The 18,245-nt window shown below is 41.1% G+C and overlaps 1 non-coding gene across 1 annotated transcript; it reads left to right on the forward strand.

Moving 5' to 3' along the window:
- The first annotated feature begins 755 nt into the window (after nucleotides 1-755).
- LOC112739718 (small nucleolar RNA R71) lies at nucleotides 756-859 on the forward strand. Its single transcript, XR_003170654.1, has one exon. It is a non-coding gene; the product is annotated as a small nucleolar RNA R71 (small nucleolar RNA).
- Nucleotides 860-18,245: the final 17,386 nt, after the last annotated feature.

Below are 18,245 nucleotides of genomic sequence, written 5' to 3' on the forward strand. Positions count from 1 at the left end.
CTACTTGAGATTCCATCCTCTTGAGTTTTTCACCATGGTTTCTTAAGGTAGTTCTCACATCATCCCTGAAGCTCTTCAGTTCAATAATGTCTTGACTCATGGTTGCCATCATTCCTTCTATCCGGTTTAATTGATCTTGAAATTGTTGGTTCGGATTAGGTTGGGTATGTTGATTATTTTGGCCATGATATGATGGTTGGGGGTAAGTGTTTTGTGTGGCTTGGTATGATCTTTGGTTGGAGTTTTGGTATGTGGAATTGTTTTGTTGGTTGTGGTTGTAAGGTTTGTGGTTTTGTGGTTGGGTTTGTTGGTTTCCCCACCCAAAGTTTGGGTGGTTTCTCCAGCCTGGGTTGTAAGTGTTGGAATGTGGATCATATGATTGCCTTTGTTGGTTTCCCACATAGTTAACCTCATCCCAATCACCTCCTTCAATGCCTACTTCCTCTTGATCTTGTGTGTGTATTGCAGCCACTTGCTTTGTTTCTATTTGCCTGGTAAGCTCTGCTAGTTGCTTGGCAAACACCTTGTTTTGGGCTAGAATTGTATCAACATGGTTCAGCTCCATGACTCCCTTAGTGTTGTGCCTTTCTGATGCATAGTAGTACTCATTCTCAGCCACTGTCTCGATCACTTCAATGGCTTCTTCCACAGTCTTTTTCCTGTTCAATGAACCTCCTGATGAATGGTCTACAGCCTTCCTTGATTCATAAGAGAGCCCATCATAGAAGATGTGCAGTTGCACCCAATCATGGAACATGTTTGGTGGGCATTTCCTTGTCAAGTCCTTGAATCTCTCCCATGCCTCGTAGAGAGTTTCACCATCTTGTTGTCTAAAAGTCTGAACCTCAGATCGAAGCCTATTGACCTTTTGTGGAGGGTAGAAACGTGCCAGAAACTTGCTTTCCACCTCATCCCATGTTGTTAGACTCCCCCTTGGGAATGATTCCAGCCACTTAGCTGCTTTGTCCCTAAGTGAAAATGGGAACAAAAGCAGTTTATAGGCATCTTCCTGGACTCCATTGGACTTCACAGTGTCACAAATTCTCAGGAATTTTGTGAGATGTTGGTTTGGGTCTTCATTAGCACTTCCTCCAAAGGAACAATGATTCTCCACTAGTGATATTAGCTGTGGCTTGAGCTCAAAATTGTTGGCTTGAATGGGTGGTTTCTGGATGCTACTACCACAATTCCCAGAGGTTGGGTTTATGTATGAACTAAGAACCCTCCTCTCAGGGATGGCATCGTTTCCATCAGCTCTCTCATGGTTGTGAACTTCTCTATCCATGTTGAGATCTAAAGCTTCCTCAAAATTGTCCTCAGATTCTCCTTCAGATTCCTCTTCTCCCACTACTCTCTTCCCTCTTGCTTCCCTTCTAAGTATATGAAGGGTCCTCTCTGGTTCGGTATATGGAGGAGTTGATGTCGCTCCTCTCCTACCTGTCATACAAGAACACAGCTCAAACACAAACAAGTGAAATACTCTTGGTTAATGGAAGAGTATGGTTAGCTCAATTGAGGAATTAATTCAAACAGTTGGTGAGTCAGTGAGTTAGTTGCATGAATTTAAAGGCATAAAGAAGGAAAGCATGTAACCAAGTGCAGAAATTAAAATTCAACAAGTATCTTGGACAGAATTAACAAAGCAAGAGAAAATTGCTCAATCTAGTTAGCTTCCAATTTGAGAATTGTCAATCGAAAACCAATCCCCGGCAACGGCGCCATAAACTTGATGCGCATAAACTAGTTATGCTACGATTTAGGAAATTGCACGATCGGCAAAATTCCTTCCGGCAAGTGCACCGGTTATCGTCAAGTAAAAACTCACAATAGAGTGAGGTCGAATCCCACAAGGATTGGTTGAGTGAGCAATTCGGATTAGAAGTGTGTTCTAGTTGAGCGGAATCAAGATTGAGATGAGTATTGCGGAATGTAAAAGTGGCGGGAAAAGTAAATGACAAGAAATTGAAATGGCGGAATCTTAAATTGCATGAATTAAAGAGCAGAAACTAAATTGCTGAAATTAAAAGGGAATGGGGGTGATTGCATGAATTGAGTAGCAGAATGTAAAGAGAAAGTGGAAATCAGAATTGGGGAATTCATTGGGTTATAGGAGATATTGAGATCTCCGAATCAAAACATGTTTATCTCTTCCTCAACCAATGCGTTCATTGAATTTTGCTTGGCAATCTTATATGATTGGATCCCAATTCCTTGGCTCACAATGCTCTCTAAAAACAAACAAATTCCCAATCCCTTGGTTTAAATGTTCATAAGAAGAGATGATGCTTGATCACTGATTATACCACACAATTTCATGAACCACAATTTGGTAGGATTACATGTCACAATATCCATCCAAACCCCAATCCAATCCACTGTGAGAAAGCTTCTCTAGCACGAATCCTCCATTCCTTTCCCAAGGCTCCGAAGGATTCCAAGTATGAGTAGTTTCTTTCCCAAGACAACTACTCAATGGAATTAGATCGAGAAGCTTTCTAACAAAATTCAAGAGAAAAGATTGAAGAAGAAGATAAACTATTATTGATTCATTGAATTACAATAGAGCTCCCTATCCCAATGAAAGGGGGTTTAGTGAATCATAGCTCTGAATTCAATTACAAAGAAAAGGGAAACTAGCTAAAAAGTGAAAGTAAAAGTCCCCTCTAACTTAACTTCTATCCTATTTATACACTTTCTATATTGAGCTTCAGTTGTGCTTCTTGGGCTTTGAGGCCTCTCCTTGCTTTCCTTTTGCCTTGGGTTTATGATCCATAATCTTGATGAGGTTGTTGATCCAAATCCTGTAACATTTATTGAGCCAACTTAGTGATAATCAAATAATGACACATGACTCAATAAATTGAGATTTCAAACTCATCAATCCTTCAGGCCCAATCCCATAAACCATGATATTCAATTGGGTTTCATACCAAAGTAAGTTTAAGTTAATCTTTGTGCTCAAAGACTAACTTAAATCACAATATTTTTGGCCCAGGAACCTTTTCCAAGAGTGGCGTTTAAGTTGTAGTTTAAGCTTAAACTGCAGCTTAAACGCCAGACACTTCCAGTGAGGCCTTTTGTAGAAGCACGTTTAAGCTTCAGTTTAAGGTTAAACTGAAGCTTAAACGTGGAAATGGAAGAAGGTAGCCCTGGAGAGTCATGTAGTCGAACACGTTTAAGCTTCAGTTTAAGGTTAAACTGAAGCTTAAACGTGGAGATAGGAAGGGCAGCCCTGGAGGTCGAACACGTTTAACCTCCAGTTTGAGGTCAAACTGGAGGTTAAACGTGAAAAAGGGTGGAGGCATACTGGAGGTCGAACACGTTTAACCTCCAGTTTGAGGTCAAACTGGAGGTTAAACGTGGAAGCTTAGAATGGTAGCCCTGGAGGTGTCGAACACGTTTAACCTCCAGTTTGAGGTCAAACTGGAGGTTAAACGTGGAAATGGAGAGAGCAACCCTGGAGTAGAAAAGCTGTCGAACACGTTTAAGCTCCAGTTTGAGGTCAAACTGGAGCTTAAACGTGGAATGGCTCCCTGGTACTCTTCCTGGTTCTGGCGTTTAACCTCCAGTTTGAGGTCAAACTGGAGGTTAAACGTGGAACTCCTCCCTGGGTGGCATACTCATTCTGGCGTTTAACCTCCAGTTTGAGGTCAAACTGGAGGTTAAACGTGGAATGCTTCTTTAGTGAGGCTTTTCATTCTGGCGTTTAACCTCCAGTTTGAGGTCAAACTGGAGGTTAAACTTCAATTCCAGCATTTCTTATCCTTCATGATTTTTGGCGTTTAAGCTCTAGTTTAGGCTTAAACTGGAACTTAAACTCCACATGTGATATTCAAGCTTCCTTTATTGATTTTGTTGCTTCCTTGCCTAGCCTCTTCTTCCCTGAAATCATCCAAACAATTGCATCAAAGTCTTGCAAAATTTCATGAGAAATCTTCCATTCATAGCATTTAAGTATTATAACTAAAACTCATGGAATATGCATCAAAATCATGTTGTTTGGATGGTTCATTGCTTTGTTCTTCATTTAACCATTTTTGGTTACTTTAAGCTCAAGAAAATGCATAAAACAACTAAAACTAACAGAAAAATGCTAGTGAAACTAGCCTATGATGCCTTGGCATCACCGAGCCTCATCATTTAAGTACACTCTCTTGATCCCTCTAGGCATAGTGGTGTTCTGACCCATCTCCCAAGGAACAGCAGGGTCGAGAGCTATCCTTGCCTTCACAGCATCCCAGTCAAACTGCATCTGGCCCATGTTTTCCTCAGCCTGTGCAAAACCATCTGGCTGATCGGACTTGGCTGGGAGCTGGAGAATGGTCTCTATGGCCTCCTCAGTGACCAGAATTTGCTTTCCCCTCAGGTTCACGGCATCTAGGGTAGTAAGGTAGTAGTTGCAATAGAATTCCCGGACCCAAGATGCATTGACCTCTGTCAGTGATCTCTCCAGAAAGAACCAGCCCTTTTGCTTGATTTGCTCAGTAGTGTATTGCTGGTGGGCTTCTGGAATCTTCAAGGTACGTTCCAGGTATAGATTTCTGGAGTTTGCAAAAGTCAGGTACTTTAGCTCACAGTACCGGTTTGCAAATTTTATAGGATCAGTCGAAGGGAGCAGCTGGTCAGCTTTTTCCTGCTGTGTGAAATTCTTCTCCCGCCATGAGGAATCGTGCATTAGAGAAATGATGGACTGGGAAGAATCTCCTCTCTTACGCTTGCCAGTAGCCTTGCCTTTACCTTTCCTCTGTGAGGCAGACATCCTGAAAAACAGAAAACCAGGAATGGATAAAAAAAATAGGAAAGCAAATAGGCAATTTAAACAAAGAAAACTCAAAGCGGTAAGGGAGAAATAGAATAAGGAAAATGAGTATATGAAATGTGATTGAATTTATGTTAAATGGAAAAAAATAAGCAATATGCCATGGTTAGAAAGTTAGAGGAAAGTGAAAATAATCAGAAAAGAGATCAAAAGGGTTAGTATGGTTAGGATTTGAAAAAGAAATTAGTAAATTAAAATTAGTGAGTTAGGAAGGTAAGTGGCATAGAAAAATTCCATATAACAAGGATTCACAGGTAAGAATAGAAGTACTCATAATTGAATAAAGAAAACAGGGTGATGCTGATTCGAATAGAAATAAAAAAAATCAGAAATTAGAATCAGTGAATCATAAATGCATGTTATGAACCAGGAAAGCAAAAGAGGATAAGAAAGTGGCCCTTAGCATTCATGAAATGGTTTGGGGGAGGTAGAGTAAAACAGAGTTGCCAAACCAAAACAAGAATGAAAACAATTTTCAAAAAATTTGGGCAGCATTCCAGCTAAAATTGGATTGTTCCGGAAAATAAACAGCAATCAGATCAGTTCATATGAATTAAAAGAGAGCAAGCTGCATGTACATCGATATAAAATAAACAGAAAAACTCAAGGTAAACAGCAGCAACATACAAGAAAGCAGCATATGAATCATGATTATAGCAGCAACAGATTTGCAAATAGGATAAAACAGAAGTAAGAACAATGCAAGTAAACAGACCTAGATCCACTAACCACAGCCTAAGCTACCTAACAACCTAAAAATCCACTACAACATGCAAGTCTAGCTATCCTAATTATGAACATAAACAGAATAAAAAATACAGAAAAGTGACGAACGGATAAAAAGGTTGCGTGTTGCGGAACCTGGTAAGCGGAAGGGGTGGAACAGGGAAGAAGGTGGCTGTGGCGGCGTCCGGCGCGGTGGTGGTGCACGGCGACGCGGTGGTGGCTGAGGGGGCAGTGGCGGTGAGGGTTTTGGGTTAGTGATAGAAGAAGGGGGGTGTGGTTGGGTGGCGGAGAGGGAGGGGGCGCGGCTGGGTGGCGGTGGTGGGGGGCGGTAGTCGCGGAGGCAGTGGCGGAGAGGGGAGAGGAGGAAGGGAGAAGAAGGGAGGGGAGGGGGTTGGTGCGACGGCGTACGGGGTGGCGGCGTTGTCTGGGTGGCCGGCGGTGGCGGCTGGGTGGTGGTTGGAGGGAGAGGGAGCAGAGAGGGAGAAGAGGGTTGGGGGTGGGAGGGGGGCTCGCGACTGATAGGTTCGCGGGCTGGGGGGGTTATATTTTCGAATCCACGCAGCTGCGTGGTTGGGACGAGAATGGGAGTGACGCGATCGCGTGGGGTACGCGATCGCATGAGAGGGGGGAAAGAAGGGTGATGCGATCGCATGGGTCGCGCGATCGCGTCGCTGGAAGTTGTGCTAAACGCACGACTCCAGCACCGTTTTAGCGCAACTCTCTGTCTCCTTTTGGGGTGATGTGCAATCCATGCGACGTGATCGCGTCGCTCACGCTGTCGCGTGGGATTGGTATTAGGTAAGCGACGCGATCGCGTGGGGCATGCAATCGCGTGGGCTAATTTGTGCGAAACGCATAAGGGCCGCACGATTCCAGCCCAACTTTCTGTTCGTTGGATCCTTACGCCGATATATGTATCATGCGGCCGCGTGGGTCACGCGGTCGCATGGGTGGTGCTTTTTGCGATATGACGCGATCGCATGGGGCATGCGGTCGCGTCGTGCAACCCCTTTTTTTTTTTAACTGAAAAATGTAGGATGCAGTGATGGACATGAATGCTATGCATGATTCCAGGTTTAATAAATTAAAATGAAAAAGGAAAAATGAAAGCAATTAACAAGAAATAAGTTGAAAAAGAGGCGACCATACCATGGTGGGTTGTCTCCCACCTAGCACTTTTAGTTAAAGTCCTTAAGTTGGACATTGGAAGAGTATCCTGTTATGGTGGCTTGTGTTTAAATTCGTCTAAAAATCTCCACCAGTGCTTGGAATGCCAATAGCCTCCGGGGTCCCAAACTAGGCATGTAAAGCTTCTGAGCAGCTTCAAACAAATTTTTAGGCTCTTGGGGTTACAAATGTCAGAATAAACCTCAGGATTCCAAGCCTTGCGTTTAAATCCGCCTCCGTCTTGGTCTTCATGTCTCCATCCGGGCGGCTTAAAAAGTAGAATCTCACCGTGGTGACCAAACGTTCTCTGTGATCCATGCAATTGAGCATGATACCAATCCGTGTACTTCGAGGTGAAGCGTGGAACCTTATTGAACCTGGTGCACCAGCTCTGAATAAAAGCCATTTCCCTCTTACTCTTAAAGCCGCAGAGAGCTCTAAGCTGGCCATCTGTTTCAAGCAAACCATATTCAAGTGAATAAGTAAAATTATAAGTTAAGGATTGTACCCACTTGAAGCTTGTATTGGGTGGTAATGGCCTTGGGATAGGTGTTTTTGGTGGTTCTGCAAGTTCTGTTTCCTTGTGTTCTTCTGTGAATTCTTCCACTTCCTTGCAAAGATCTTCAATTGTATATGTATCCTGGTCAAAGTCTTCTATGTCTTCCTCATCACTCGAGTCATAAATTGGAGGTTGAGAGAAATCTACCTCCGTATCATTTTCATATTCACTTGGGGAAGATTCTTCGATCTCAGAGAATTCACTTGCGGACGCAAGTTCATCACTAGGAGAACTAGACTTGTGACGATCATCATCAAGGAAATTTGCTTCTTGAATTATTCCGTCTGATTCTTCGTAAACGACTTGCCTTGGAGATTGTACGGTATCCTCCTTAGCATTAACTGTGGCATCTTGGACGGAGTTTTCCTCAATTCTGGCTTCCCAAGGAAGTTCAGCATCGCCTAGATCTTCAACCAACTCTTCTTCTTGAACAATGACAGCTTCTTCCACTTGTTCTAGTACGAATTCATTCTCTGTCTTGTCCACTGGAGTCTCTAATATTTCTTTCATGCTACGCTCTTCATCGGACTGTCCACATGGAGCCGTGGTTGATCCTTGTATATTTGAGCGCCTAGTGGCCCATTGAATTAGTGCTTGCTCCAGTTGTTGAATGGTTGTTTGAAATTTAATTACTGTTTCCTTTAGGCGATCCTTTGCTTCGTTGTTTGCCAGAATTGGACATGATACAAAGGAAAGTGGTGATGATTGGGAGCGATTGGATTGGTATTGGGGTAAGGAAGGATCATATGATGGCAAATGGTGAAGAAAAGCTTGTGAGTGTGGTGGTTCGAGGTTATGTTAAAAGGATGGTTCATATGCACGGGGTGGGGCTTGTTGGTAATTACAAGGTTGTCCACCATGTCTTTCAGCTGGGTATGCACGGTAGAATGGTCTCTGTCCAGGATATCTCGGAGGGTGTTGCTGCCAGAAGGGTTGATTAGATCCTCTTGGTTCCATCCATCCTTGATTGGTCTGACCTTGATGCACATTCCTGCGGTAACTTCTATTTCCTTTAATAATATTAGAACTAAACTCAAAGCGAGAGGGGTGAGAGTTCATAGTAGCAAATAAAGAAAAAAAAGGAAAAACAAAAGTAAATAAACAAGCAAAAGAAAAATATTTACAATAACCAATAATAAGGCACACGTTAGCAGTTCCCCGGCAACGGCACCATTTTGACGTCGGGTTTTCTACCAGTAAAGAAATTCATAGAAACGGTTGCGTTGTAGATATAGTTTCTAAACCGGCAAAAATCCCTTCGTACAAACGTGTTGGGTGCACAAGTAACAAACCCCTTTAAAAATTGTTAACCGAGTATTCAAACCTCGGGTCGTCTTCTCAAGGAACTGCGAGGAAGTATGTTCTTATTACTGGCTATAAAGGTTATAATCGGGGTTTAGAAGGTGAGAAGCAAGTAATTTAAATGACGAGTGAATTAAATGGCAATTAAGAATAAATAATAACTGTAAAGCAACTTTTAGCAAGGTAGAAAAATTAGAGGTCCAACTTAGTTATCTCTCTCAACAATAATGAAAGTTGAATCTAAACTCCACTTGGTCAACCTTCACCAGGGCAAAGGAAAGTCAAGGGACTAATTAAATTGACTTTCGAATCCTAATTATTTCCTCAGAAAAGGTTGGGATTATTTAAGTTCAGCTCAATTAGCAAGATAACGATTATCAATTATGTTGAGTTTAATAACTGTTGAGTTACTAAATTCTTAACCAGAACCAAAAGGGGAAAAGTAAAATTGCTGGAATGATAAAGAGGTCCTTAGATGGGAAGCAATGGTAACTTAAATCAAAGAGAACAATCATAAACTGAAAATACCTCAATTATCATTAATTCAAATAACAGTCTATAACATGAGAGAATTCATAAATCAAATTATAATAATCAATTCAAATGTTGGAATAAATAAACAGAAGTAATACTAAAAGAACATTAAACCTGGGATCCAGAGTTACTCTTAAAACAAGAAGAAATCCTAAATCCTAAAAGAGAAAGAAAAGATCTCCCTCTCAACTAAATCTAAATCATTGAAAGGTAAAAATATGCGAGCTCTCCTTGAATGGAAGCATTCCCACACTTTATAACCTCTGGTCTATGCTGTCTGTACTTGGATCTGGGCCAAAAAGGGCTTCAGAATTCACTGGGGGCGTATTCTGTAATTTCTAGTGCGTGGCCTCTATCACGCGTCCGCATGGGTCATGCGGTCGCGTCATTCGGAGCTTTTCCTTGCCACGCGGTCCCGTCAGTCATGCGACCGCGTCATATGCGTTCTGCTTAAGGCACGCAGTCGCGTCAGACATGCGGCCGCGTCGCTGCTGATTCGTGCTTGGAACGCGATCGCGTCATCCATGCGATCGCGTGGATACCATTTTCTTTAAAGCTCCGTTTTGCTTTCTCCTTCCATTTTAGTATGTTTCTTTTTTCATCCTTTTAGTCATTCTGCCTTAGATAATCTGAAACTACTCAACACACTAATCACGACATCGAATGGAAATAAAGGTAATTAAAATAATTAATTTTTAAAGCTTAGGAAACATGTTTTTAACAACATGACATAATAGGGAAGGGAAAGTAAAACCATGCAATTAATGTGAATAAGTAGGTGAAGAGTTGAATAAATCACTCTAATTAAGCACAAAAGAACTCATGAAATATGGGTTTATCAGTTATCAAACTATTTGTTGATTGAGAATTGGAATTCTTCAAGAATTAATTCATCCACTTAACTTACCTTCATAGTTAGAGGTTAATAAGGTGGGGGAAGAATCCAATTCTCATCACAATTGATAAGGATAACTAGAATAGGATCTCCAGTTCTCCATACCTTGCCAAGAGATTTTATTATTGTTAATTTATTTTACTTGTCATTTAAATATACCTGTGCACATTGCCCAAACTCCAAATTTCTCAAACCCCCAAATTTACAATCTCTATAACCAATAATAAGAACATACCTCCCTGCAATTCCTTGAGAAGACGACCCGAGGTTAAATACTCGATTATCAATTTTAAAAGGGGTTTGTTACTTGTGACAACCAAAATGTTTGTACGAAGGGATTTCTGTCGGTTTAGAGACTATATCTACAACGCGACTGTTTTTATGACATTCTTTACTAGCAAAAATCCTAACGTCAGAGCCTCTCTAGCTTAGCAGCCATAGTCTCTAATCTATCTAAAACCACACTAAGTTTCATGACTGAAATAAGGTCCTCCATTAGAAATTTGGAGGCACAGGTGGGTCAGCTGAGTAAGAAAGTTACTGAACTCCCTCCCAGTACTCTCCCAAGCAATACAGAAGAGAATCTAAAAAGAGAGTGTAAGGCCATAAACATGTCCCACACGGCCGAACCTGTAGAGGAGGGAGAGGCAGTGAACGTCCACTGGCCTCCAAGGAGTTCCCTAATGAGGAACCAAAGGAATCTGATGCTCATATAGAGACCATAGAGATTCCAATGAACCTACTTCTTCCATTCATGAGCTCTGATGAGTATTCTTCTTCTGAAGAAGATGAAGATATTGCTGAAGAGCAAGTTGCTAAGTATCTTGGAGCAATCATGAAGCTAAATGCCAAGTTATTTGGTAATGAGACTTGGAAGGATGACCCTCCATTGCTCATCAATGAGCTGAATGATCCGGTTCAACTGAAATTACCTCAGAAGAGACAGGATCCTTGAAAGTTCTCACTACCTTGTCCCATAGGCACCATGACCTTTGAGAAGGCTCTGTGTGACCTAGGGTCAAGTATAAACCTCATGCCCCTCTCTGTAATGGAGAAACTAGGGATCCTTGAGGTGCAAGCTGCAAGAATCTCACTAGAGATGGTAGACAATTCAAGGAAACAAGCTTATGGACTTGTAGAGGATGTCTTGGTAAAGGTTAAAGGCCTTTACATCCCTGCTGATTTCATAATCCTGGAAACTGGGAAGAATATGGATGAATCCATCATCCTTGGCAGACCCTTCCTAGCCACAACAAAAGCTGTGATTGATGTTGACAGAGGAGAGTTGGTCCTTCAAGTGAATGAGGACTTGGTGTGCGAAATTGTGATCATTCCATTCCTTGGTAACGGCGCTAAAAACTCAATACGCACGTTCATGATCTTATATCTGTTTCACAACTTCGTACAACTAACCAGCAAGTGCACTGGGTCGTCCAAGTAATAAACCTTACGTGAGTAAGGGTCGATCCCATGGAGATTGTCGGCTTGAAGCAAGCTATGGTCACCTTGTAAATCTCAGTCAGGCGGATTAAATTGTATTAAGAAATTATAGTGGACGAAAATTAAATATAATATAAAATAGGATAGTGGTACTTATGTAATTCATTGATGAGAATTTCAGATAAGCGTATAGAGATACTTTCGTTCCTCTGATCTCTGCTTTCCTACTGCCTTCATCCAATCAATCCTACTCCTTTCCATGGCAAGCTTTATGTAGGACATCACCGTTGTCAATGGCTACATCCCATCCTCCTGTGAAAATGGTCCAATGCGCTATCACTGCATGGCTAATCATCTGTCAGTTCTCGATCATACTGGAATAGGATTTACTATCCTTTTACGTCTGTCACTACGCCCAGCACTCGCGAGTTTGAAGCTCGTCACAGCCATCCCTTCCCAGATCCTACTCGGAATACCACGGACAAGGTTTAGACTTTCCGGATCTCAGGAATAGCCATCCATGGGTTCTAACTTATACCACAAAGACACTAATAACTCGGACTCGGTCCCCTGTACTAGATATCCAAGAGATATCCATTCAATCTAAGGTAGAACGGAAGTGGTTGTCAGGCATGTGTTCATAAGTTGAGAATGATGATGACTTTCTCGATCATCATATCCATCATACTGAAGTACGAATGAATATCTTAGAAGCGGAATAAGTTGAATTGAATAGAAAAACAGTAGTACTTTGCATTAATCTTTGAGGAACAGCAGAGCTCCACACCTTAATCTATGGTGTGTAGAAACTCTACCGTTGAAAAATACATAAGTGAAAGGTTCAGGCATGGCCGAGAGGCCAGCCCCCAAAACGTGATCAAAGGATCAAAAGATAATCCAAAGATGAAAACTCAATAGTAAAAAGTCCTATTTATACTAGACTAGCTACTAGGGTTTACAGAAGTAAGTAAATGATGCAGAAATCTACTTTCGGGGCCCACTTGGTGTGTGCTTGGGCTGAGCTTGAAGTTTACACGTGGAGAGGTTATTCTTGGAGTTGAACGCCAGTTTGTAACGTGTTTCTGGCGTTGAACTCCACTTTGCAGCCTGTTTCTGGCGCTGGACGCCATACTACAGCATGGAACTGGCGTTGAACGCCAGTTTACATCGTCAATCCTTATCCAAAGTATGAACTATTATATATTTATGGAAAGCCCTGGATGTCTACTTTCTAACGCAATTGGAAGCGTGCCATTTGAGGTTCTGTAGCTCCAGAAATTCCACTTTGAGTGCAGGGAGGTCAGAATCCATCAGCATCAGCAGTCCTTCTTCAACCTCTGAATCTGATTTTTGCTCAAGTCCCTCAACTTCAGCCAGAAAATACCTGAAATCACAAAAAAATATACAAACTTATAGTAAATTCCAGAAATGTGAATTTAATATAAAAACTAAAAAAACATCCCTAAAAGTAACTAGATCCTACTAAAAACATACTAAAAACAATGCGAAAAAGCGTATAAATTATCCGCTCATCACAACACCAAACTTAAATTGTTGCTTGTCCCCAAGCAACTGAAAATTAAATAGGATAAAAAGAAGAGAATATACTATAAATTCCACAATATCAATGAAACATAGCTCCAATCAGATGAGCAGGACTTGTAGCTTTTTGCCTCTTGAATAGTTTTGGCATCTCACTTTATCCATTGAAGTTCAGAATGATTGGCATCTATAGGAACTTAGAATTCAGATAGTTAATGACAAGTCATCTTAGCCTAGTTTCACTAGCCTTTTTCTTTTGTTTTCAACTGAATTATGCACTTTCTTGAGCCATAAGTAAGCCAATTGGGTAGATTTTCATGTTTCCTTTGATTTAATCAACCATGTATGAATTCATGCTATTTCATGAGGTTTTATGCTATAATTGTCACATATTATGAAAGAATGAATATCTCATGATTTTGAGCATACCTTTGATGCGTTTTGTTGATTGATGATAGGTGAAGAAAGCTTGGAGAAAGGGTGAAGCAAGAAGGAATCGTTAGGAGGAAGAGAGGACAAAAAGTTTGAGCAAAAGTTTGCCTCAAACTTTAGCTCAAACTTTTGGATTAATTGAAAATGAACCAGGAAGCAAAAAGCTGGACCAAAAGTTAGCCTCAAACTTTTTGGCTAACTTTTGGGAAAAAGCTGGAGCAAAAGTTAGCCCCTAACTTTTTGGCTAACTTTTGGGCAAAAGCTGGAGCAAAAGTTAGCCCCTAACTTTTTGGCTAACTTTTGGCATCACAAAACACTCCCTGGATGAGCAAAAGTTTGCGCCAACGTTAGCCCCTAACTTTTTGGCTAATGTTGGCGCATGAAAAACATTCCCTGGACTAGCAAAAGTTTGTGCCAACGTTAGCCCCTAACTTTTTGGCTAACGTTGGCGCCATGAATAAGCAAGGGGAGGCCAACGTTGGAGCAAAAGTTAGACCCCTAACTTTTGCCCCAACGTTGGTATCAGCAAGGAAGGGTGCTGATGTGAAAAGTTGGAGCAAAAGTTAGCCCCTAACTTTTACTCCAACTTTTACTCAAGCTTTCATAATTCTAACCCGGTTCAATTCGGTTCTTCCCCAAACTCCAAGAGCAATCAACCAAGGCCTATCTCAACCCAATTCCATCAAGAGCAAAGGCCCAATTGAAGGCTTGAAGACCATTTGAAGAAAGTGTATAAATAGCATAGAATTTAAGTTTTTAAGGGAGCTTCCCTTTTAGTTTTTCAGAATAGCTTTCTTTTCGGTTCGCTTAGAGCTCACTTTTACATTCCTTAGCATTGTTGTTTTAATTCAAGAGAATTTGGGAGGAGAATTGATCTCTCTTCTTCCTTGTTCTTGCCCAGCACTCTTTACTTTTCTTGTCTTGGATCTTGGGTGGAGAATTGAAGAACTTCTGTTTCAATTTCACCTTGGGATCTTGTTTAATTTTCTACTTAATTGAATTTCAGTTTCGGTTAATTGCTTTTCATCTACTTTCTTTGCAATCTACATTTCCTTTGCAATTGTTCTTGTTGGATCTAGGAAGGCATTGAGATCTAGACTTGGTTTTCTAGTCTCTTGGGTCCTGAGATCCGGATTTCCCATTTCCCATTCCCTGTTTACTGTTTTCATGCTTATTTACATTTCTGTTTTAAGATCCGGTTTGATTCAAGACATCCTTTACTTCTCTGTTTGTTGCAATTTACTTTTCTTTGTTTAATTTCTGCAAATCCAACTCCCAATTCCCTTTACAATTCAAGCCATTTACATTTCTTGCACTTTCAGATTCTGTAATTTACATTTCTTGCGTTCTAAGTTTCTGCCATTTAATTTCTTTCTCTTTAAGATTCAGCACTTTAAATTCCAGTTCTCTTTAATTTCATGCAATTCACCCATTTCCTTTACTTTCTATGCAATTTAAATTCTGCAAATCACAAATCTCTCAACCAAATCTTGATTCGCTTGACTAAATCAACCACTAAACTAAAATTGCTCAATCCTTCAATCCCTGTGGGATCGACCTCACTCCCGTGAGTTATTATTACTTGATGCGACCCGGTGCACTTGCCGGTTAGATCTGGGTATTTTGGAGAAATTCGTTTTTCCGCAAAAATATCCCATCAATAGAGTTATTGATTCTCCTAGTTCAGTATGTTGATTCTTGAACACATCTACTTTATGAGTCTTGGCCGTGGCCCTAAGCACTTTGTTTTCCAGTATTACCACCGGATACATAAATGCCACAGACACATAACTAGGTGAACCTTTTCAGATTGTGACTCAGCTTTGCTAAAGTTCCCAATTAGAGGTGTCTAGGGTTCTTAAGCACACTCTTCTTTTGCTTTGGACCTTGACTTTAACCGCTCAGTCTCAAGCTTTCACTTGACACCTTCACGCCACAAGCACATGGTTAGGGACAGCTTGGTTTAGCTGCTTAGGCCAGGATTTTATTCCTTGAGGCCCTCCTATCCACTGATGCTCAAAGCCTTGGGATCCTTTTTATTACCCTTGCCTTTTAGTTTTAAGGGTTATTGGCTTTTTTGCTGTTGCCTTTTAGTTTAAAGAGCTTTTGGCTTTTTCTGCTTGCTTTTTTTTAATTTTTTTAATTTTTTTTTGCCATTTTTTTTTCTGCAAGCTTTGTATTCACTGCTTTTTCTTGCTTCAAGAATCATTTTTATGATTTTTCAGATTATCAAATAACATGTCTCCTATTCATCATTCTTTCAAGAGCCAACATATTTAACATTCTTAAACAACAACTTCAAAAGACATATGCACTGTTCAAGCATTCATTCAGAAAACAAAAAGTATTGTCACCACATCAATATAATTAAACTAAGTTCAAGGATAAATTCGAAACTCATGTACTTCTTGTTCTTTTGAATTAAAAACATTTTTCATTTAAGAGAGGTGATGGATTCATAGGACATTCATAACTTTAAGACAAAGTTACTAAATACTAATGATCATGTAATATGACACTAACATAGATAAACACTTAACATAAAGAAAACGAAAAATAGAAAATTTAAGAACAAGGAATGAGTCCACCTTAGTGGTGGTGGTGTTTCCTTCTTGAGGAACCAATGATGTCCTTGAGCTCTTCTATGTCTCTTCCTTGTCTTTGTTGCTCCTCCCTCATTGCTCTTTGATCTTTTCTAATTTCATGAAGGATGATGGAGTGCTCTTGATGTTCCACCCTTAGTTGTCCTATGTTGGAACTCAGTTCTTCTAGGGAGGTGTTGATTTGCTCCCAAAAATTCTGTGGAGGAAAGTACATCCCTTGAGGCATCTCAGGGATTTCTTGGTGATGAGCTTCTTCATGCGTCTCTTGAGATCCATGAATAGGCTCTCTTGTTTGCTCCATCCTTTTCTTAATGATGGGCTTGTCCTCTTCAATGAGGATATCTCCCTCTATGTCAATCCCAACCGAATTGCATAGGTGGCAAATAAGGTGAGGAAAGGCTAACCTTGCCATAGTGGAGGACTTGTCAGCTACTTTGTAGAGTTCTTGAGGTATAATCTCATGAACCTCCACTTCCTCCCCAATCATGATGCTATGGATCATGATGGCCCGGTCTATTGTAACTTTAGACCGGTTGCTAGTGGGAATGATTGAGCATTGAATGAACTCCAACCATTCTCTAGCTACAGGCTTAAGGTCCAGTCTTCTCAGTTGAACCGGTTTGCCTTTTGAGTCAATCTTCCATTGAGCTCCTTCCACACATATGTCCATGAGGACTTGGTCCAACCTTTGATCAAAGTTGACTCTTCTTGTGTAGGGGCGTGCGTTCTCTTCCATCATTGGCAAGTTGAACGCCAACCTCACATTTTCCGGATTAAAATCTAAGTATTTCCCCCGAACCATGGTGAGATAATTCTTTGGGTTCGGGTTCTTACTTCGATCATGGTTCCTAGTGATCCATGCATTGGCATAGAACTCTTGAACCATTAGAATTCTGACTTGTTGGATGGGGTTTGTTAGAACTTCCCAACCCCTTCTTTGGATCTCATGTCGGATCTCCGGATACTCATTTTTCTTGAGTTTGAAAGGGATCTCGGGGATCACCTTCTTCTTGGCCACAACATCATAGAAGTGGTCTTGATGGGCTTTGGAGATGAATTTCGGAGGTAGAAGCTTTTGTCTTCCCTTTTCCTTTTCGAGAGGATTCTCTGGTCTTAGGTGCCATCAATGGTAATGGAAAAACAAAAAGCTTATGCTTTTACCACACCAAACTTAGAATATTGCTCGCCCTCGAGCAAGAGAAGAAAGAAAAGAAGAAGAAGAAGAAGATATGGAAGAGAGGGAGAGAGGGTTGTGTTTCGGCCAAGAAGGGGATGAGAGGGTTGTGTTGTGTGAGAATGAAGAAGAATAGAGAGGTTTATATAGTAGAGGGAGAGGGGTTAAGGTTCGGCCATATGGGGTGGGTTTGGGTGGGAAAGTGATTTTGAATTTTGAAGGTAGGTGGGGTTTGTGAGGTAGGTTTATAGGGAAGAGTGGATGGATGTGAGTGGTGAATGGGTAATAGGGAAGAGAGAGATTGAGGTGATTGGTGAAGGGTTTTGGGGAAAGGTGTTTATTGGGAAGAGAGGATGAATGAGAAGAGGGGAGAGTTTGAGCGGAGGTAGGTGGGGATCCTGTGGGGTCCACAGATGCTGAGATGATCCTGTGGGGTCCACAGATCCTGAGGTGTCAAGGATTTACATCCCTGCTCTATTGAGGCATGTAAAATGCCTTTGCATGCAATTCTGGCATTTAAACGCCGAATTGATGCTTGTTCTGGGCGTTCAACGCCCAAATGCAGCATGTTTCTGGCGTTCAACGCCAGTTCTATGCTTGTTTCTGGCGTTCAGCGCCAGCTTTCCTCAGTGTGCATTCCTGGCGTCTGAACGCCAGGATGCTGCTTGTTTTTGGCGTTCAACGCCAGATCCATGCTCTGTTCTGGTGTTGAACGCCAGCCAGATGCTCCTTATTGGCGTTTAAACGCCAGTAAGCCCTTCCTCCAGGGTGTGATTTTTTTCTGCTATTTTTTATTCTGTTTTTAATTTTTCTATTTATTTTGTGACTCCACATGATCATGAACCTAATAAAACATGAAAGAACAATAAAAATAAAAATAAAATTAGATAAATAAAAATTGGGTTGCCTCTCAACAAGCGCTTCTTTAATGTCAATAGCTTGACAGTGAGCTCTCATGGAGCCTCACAGATGTTCAGAGCATTGTTGAGACTTTCCAACACCAAACTTAGAGTTTGGATATGGGAGTTCAATACCAAACTTAGAGTTTGGTT

The sequence above is a fragment of the Arachis hypogaea genome, chromosome 13, assembly GCF_003086295.3.
Source record: "Arachis hypogaea cultivar Tifrunner chromosome 13, arahy.Tifrunner.gnm2.J5K5, whole genome shotgun sequence".
Lineage (NCBI taxonomy): Eukaryota > Viridiplantae > Streptophyta > Magnoliopsida > Fabales > Fabaceae > Arachis > Arachis hypogaea.